Below are 5,606 nucleotides of genomic sequence, written 5' to 3'. Positions count from 1 at the left end.
GACTGCTAAAACTGTCCGATAGTTAATATTCAGTTAAGTATTTTGCATAAAGTTCCGCAGTCTAGTCATGAGTCATACATTAATCAATAAGGAAGCGCTTAAAAAGTATTAAACAAAAGATTTCGATTAATAAATTAAAATTTGGCAAACATATAGACTTTATTCGTCTTCAGCTGTCTCTTTCCTCATCGGAGTTCTCTACAAAAACATCATTAATTTCTATATGGATGTCTTCGTCAAGATATTGAGCATATATCTTAGATATTACATGACTATATCATCACATACGCAAAACATGTTTATATGACTGATTTTTAAGATATTTTCCACATCATCCACAGTAGATCTTATCACGGTCAGTAGCTGCTTCTGAATGACCCAGTACCAATGGCCAACCTCGTAACAATTGGTATATTCGCCGCTTGTTCATCCCCTCCCCCCTAATGCAGTTCAGAGGCATCGTCATCATCGTAAACAAATCCAAATTCCTCTGATGTAACGGTACAGACCGCGTCCAGGGACGAAGCCAGATTAATGAAGTGTACCAAATACATTTCAGACATTACCTCAATGTTTCTGGTACAATTGGTTACTGCCGTTACTGCGGGGAGATGCCCTACTGCCCTGAATGCAGAGAAATCGGATCAGTGGTATATAGTACAGTATACCTACATACTCATAATTGTAAACTTTGGACAGCTCTAGCACTCAGAGGAGTCATTTTACACAATTGTGCTTATGAAACTTTTTGATCTTTTTTTTCATATTTTACAATTCTAGCCATGTCTCAATCAGGGGTCCAATTTCACTAAAAAACTGAGCATAATCCTTCGCAGATATAACGTATAGAAAATTGAATTGATTGACATTTTTATGTAATTGCTGCAATAATGGATACAAGAATTAAAAGCTAATAATAAATTTAAGTATAATAATATATTTTAATATTACTTCACAGAGAAAAAATTATTTCTATTCATCAAAATCTTTGTTATCCAAGCAATTACTGCATAATAGATTCACTAGAATCTACCCACCGTCAATTTTGAAGGGATATAATTGAGTGAGTTCAATAGACCCACGTCAGCTCCGAAGGGTTGAAATCTCGGCGGAGGATGGCGTCCGCGTGAGGACACGCAGCTGTGGGATTTATCAGCGTGAACGCGCCACAACGATGATTTCCAGAAGCCGCGGTTTTGTCCTCACGGGTCCTCGGATGGGTTTCCGCCGTCACCGTTGCCTCGAATTCCGTCGGGACTTCGTCGGTCGTTCCGTTGGCCTTTAGATCGATAAATGTTTATCCTCGTCGCATTCTCAATATTACGACATCGGAGATCGAACGGTACGAAATAGCGCACGTGTTTATTCACGCGTATGTTTCCCACGTAACACACGTTTCTATCCAACAGGGTGAAACGACGGATGGATTTGCCGCGGTTCGAATTCAGGGATACCGCGAGGATGTTAAACGCATTATCCGAGCCAGCTCGATTGCGGTAACGCATGGATAACCGGGCGATCCACTTGAGTAATCGACGAGTGCACTATATGTGATAACTCGGCATTGAAATCGACTGTCGTAAGATGAAATAAACGAAGCAAGGGGAGGGAAAATGGGAAGAGGTGCGGAAAGAGGTACGGGGAGAGAAGAAACAGGATAGTGATACCCGATTTAACTTCTCCATGCATACCAATCGGCTGTGGATTTCGATATCATTATTTTCGCCGTTCTGAAAACCGAGCAATAGTTCGGTAAACGATTGATATTGGATTTCCTATTGATATCAGGGCTCGTTGTGTATTCGCGCGAGTTATGGCAATTTATGGAAAAGCAATTCGATAAATAAAGAGATGACTTCGTAGTTACACAATACGCGTGACCAAGTAAATTTATTCAAGTATAACTCTCCGATTTTTTCAAATTTGGCATAAATGTAGAACTATAAAAAATATTTTATTCGGGTCTTTTTTATTTTGGCCCTTAAGCATACAGTTTTAAAGATATTGGACAATTATTACCCTTTCAATTTTTACCTTTTTATTAACTGTAAACAGAACGATAAAATCTAACAAATAGTTGAATATAAGATTTGGGAGTTTTTTTGAATTGCTGATTACAAATATAAATTTAAACCTTTTTTTGTGTAAGAAAGTTTATATATGATCAAATATAATATATATATAATTGGATATATATATACCTACATATATTTTTTCTTTTATAAAATTTTTATTTATATACGAAGGAAAAATAATTAAAAGAATGTTTTTTTAAATAAAAAAGAAAATTTTGGGAAATGAGAAAAATTGTACATATATAATTATATACAATTATATATAAAATTATATTATGTATATGTATTATATATGGAATATTGTAAATGTGATTATAATTTTAATTTTTGTAAAAAGAAACAATACAGAAGTTGTTTTTAAAAATTATTTTTCAATTATTCTTCTCATTGTCTTTATATATATATACATGGATAGGATTCTACTAAAGAAAGGAAAAAACATATACGGACATATATTTTATATTTAATTATATATAAACCTTTCTGGGATAATGTCTCAAAGATATCATAAAGCGAGATATAAAGTGAAAACATACAAATGTTCTTCTGATAATTCCAGAAGACGTTCCAGAAGACTTTGAAATTTTCAGACATCTCTCATTGCTGAACGACTATAAAATGTCGCAGTATCCCCTGGAGTTTTAGTGACATCAAATCACGTGCTCGTTTTAAGATAGATATACTCGTTTATAAATTTTTGAATTTCGTTTATCACATGCATAAACTTGCGAATTTAATTTGCAAAAAATCGCAATGAAAATCAAATATCGCGACGAGAACTGAAAATGCCTGATTAAAGGTACCTATCAAGCAATAATGCGTATGCAGTCGTTGTTCCGTTTAGTTCTCCAGTAATATCGAGTCATTTCGAAATGCAGGCACACGCGCGTGTCCCGCACCCTTTGTGCAACGAGTGCATACGAATGCATATCGCGTGGAACGATAAATCTAATTCCGCCGGACGAAACGCATCGAGCGACGTTGCCCGCAATCGAGTAGTGGACCAGTCGCACGAGTAGTAATCTCTGTATGATAGCGAGATTAAACGGACGTGAAGTTCCAACTGTTGCCTTTAGAGATAGATGCATTATCAAAGCACGCTCGTTCCACCCCTCATAGATTGTGTGCACGAGGCGCACCGCAATAATGACTTCACTTCGTAAATTACTGTTGGATTAATATCACGGGCACATTCAAGATATTTGGACATAGTTGCGGCCGCAAACTCTATAACGAATATGAGATCGATTTGTGGTACACTATCATTCGCAATTTCAGATTTTACAGTTGAATATCTACTCCCGGTGTGGTTAAGGACGTATCATCTGTATAATTCTTGCAAAATAAATTGAAAATTTGTTAATATTTATACCTTAAATAAACTATACTACCACTCAAAAGTTTCAGCACACGATTTATTCATGGAAATTTCGTGATATGAAGAATAAAATATGAATACAGTTTGCATGCATTATATTTTTAAATTTATTATTACATATTGTCATTCAATAAAATTAGAAAAAAAACTCTTTTTTTTCTCAGACTTCTTCAAACCTAATTTTCTTAAATTTTGATAATAGAAACCAAACTCTTAGCATTGTGCCGATGAGCTCTTTAAGTCTTAGGCCCAATTGCACCAACGTTACTTTAACATTAAGCAAGACTTAAAACTCTCTCCTTCTCTCCCTCTCTCTCTCTCTCTCTCTCTCTCTCTCTGGGGGGGGGGGGGGGGGGGGGGAGAAAGAGAGTTTTAAGCCTCGATTAAAGTCAAAGAAATATTGGTGCAATCGGGCCTTAATTAAAGATTTATGTTTAATTTGATGTGCTTAATTGTTTCCATTCTTTTACCGTTAGTTGTTATGATATCTAAATATTTATGTGTGTATAGTGTAAAATCTGAAATTGATATTTTTTTTAACCGATAAGTATATATATTTGACTATTTGAGAAATTTATAATTTCCCTTTATAATAATTTTCTCTATTGAATACTTCCATGACTAAATAATAGAGAACATATTAGAATATTATATATTATAAATGAAAAATAGAATTGTTAGAGCGTAAACACGAGGATAATATTTTTGAGCGGTAATGTATAACGAAAGTGAAAAATATTTTGCATTTTTATCTACAACACATTTTTATAGTTTATAGTTTATACTTTATAATTGTGTGAACAACATTACATTTTTATCTACAATTTATTTTATAGTTTATACACTTTTATTAATTTCATTTGTTATTAAAAATTAAATATACGATAGAGAAAGCCATCGTGTTTAACGGTCAAAGTTAAATATTTCGAATAATACAATATATATTCTTTATTAAATCAATTTATTTCAGATATAATTACGCGCTAATAACTTTCGGACTTTCAACACAATCAGTCTGAAACATTAATTAAAAATTAAATTATTTTAAGTAACTTTAAAAGAATCTCTCAATTCTTTTGCATTCAAGATGATTTATGTAAAGTTTTATTATGATGTGCAGAGATTAACTATTTTAAAACTAAACAAATATATATATATAAAAATTTTTTTTATTTACAGAACAATCTCTGCATCGCAATGAAACTTTACTTAAATTATCTAGAATATTTAAAGTACTTTTTTTTTACATAAAAAAAAGTTTTTGTCGTCATTTCTTAATTACATTTCCATAGAGCACACGTCTATTTTTTACTGAAATAATTTGTTATTCAAGTTCCAAATCGCTACTAATTTTTTTATATTATTGTTATAAATGTCTAGAATAATCTGTAACTTTTCCATAATTTTTTCATTGTTTTGAATGTATGTATAATACATCCTTGAATCTCGAGCTAAATTTTCATCGAGAGGAAAAATTATATAGTTCGAATTACACAGAAAACAGGAGAGATGGTGTCGCGTAGTAGTTGATACAATTCATTAGAATTAATTCGATTTCGTTTGCGATTCCGATTATAACGATCCCAGGCAAAATCGGAGGCGATAATAGAAGAACCGTCAGCGATTCCTTTCACACGGTAACCGGTAACCGATCGAAAGGATCACGGCACGTAAAAGACTGACAATGTCTTTGGCCTGGGTATAAAGCACAGCACCGGCGCGGCGGTCTCCTCTGTTGTGTGCAACCTCGACTTCACGGGGATCAAAGCCATGTCGTGAAGTTGAAGCACGTTGCAAAAGTCGGAGCAGGAGCAGAAATGGCGGGGGTCGTTATTCATGACGCGCCCAAATACAAAGTAACGAGAGCAATTTGGCGCTCACTTGCCGCCGCTGGCTGGGGTAAGGTGCCTCGTGCTGCGCCGTACCGTACCCCAGGTTATGGTCTTGACATCACCGTGTTTCCCGAGCCTTCAGTTATACCAGAGTGAAGTCTCGACTACCTGGCTCTGCTTCCTTTCCCTGCACCCTTCCTTCTATCATCCGAAAATGTGTGTGAGCTTGAGAAGCGAAGTCCAGTGGCTGGCTTAAAAGCTGAAAGCCATCGAGCATCAGCGAGAGGAGATGGTCTCCCGTTTTTAGAGAAAGAGAGAGAG

This window comes from Trachymyrmex cornetzi, unplaced genomic scaffold (assembly GCF_001594075.2).
Source record: "Trachymyrmex cornetzi isolate Tcor2-1 unplaced genomic scaffold, Tcor1.1 scaffold83, whole genome shotgun sequence".
Classification (NCBI taxonomy): Eukaryota; Metazoa; Arthropoda; class Insecta; order Hymenoptera; family Formicidae; genus Trachymyrmex; species Trachymyrmex cornetzi.
Note: the sequence above shows the minus strand (reverse complement) of the source record.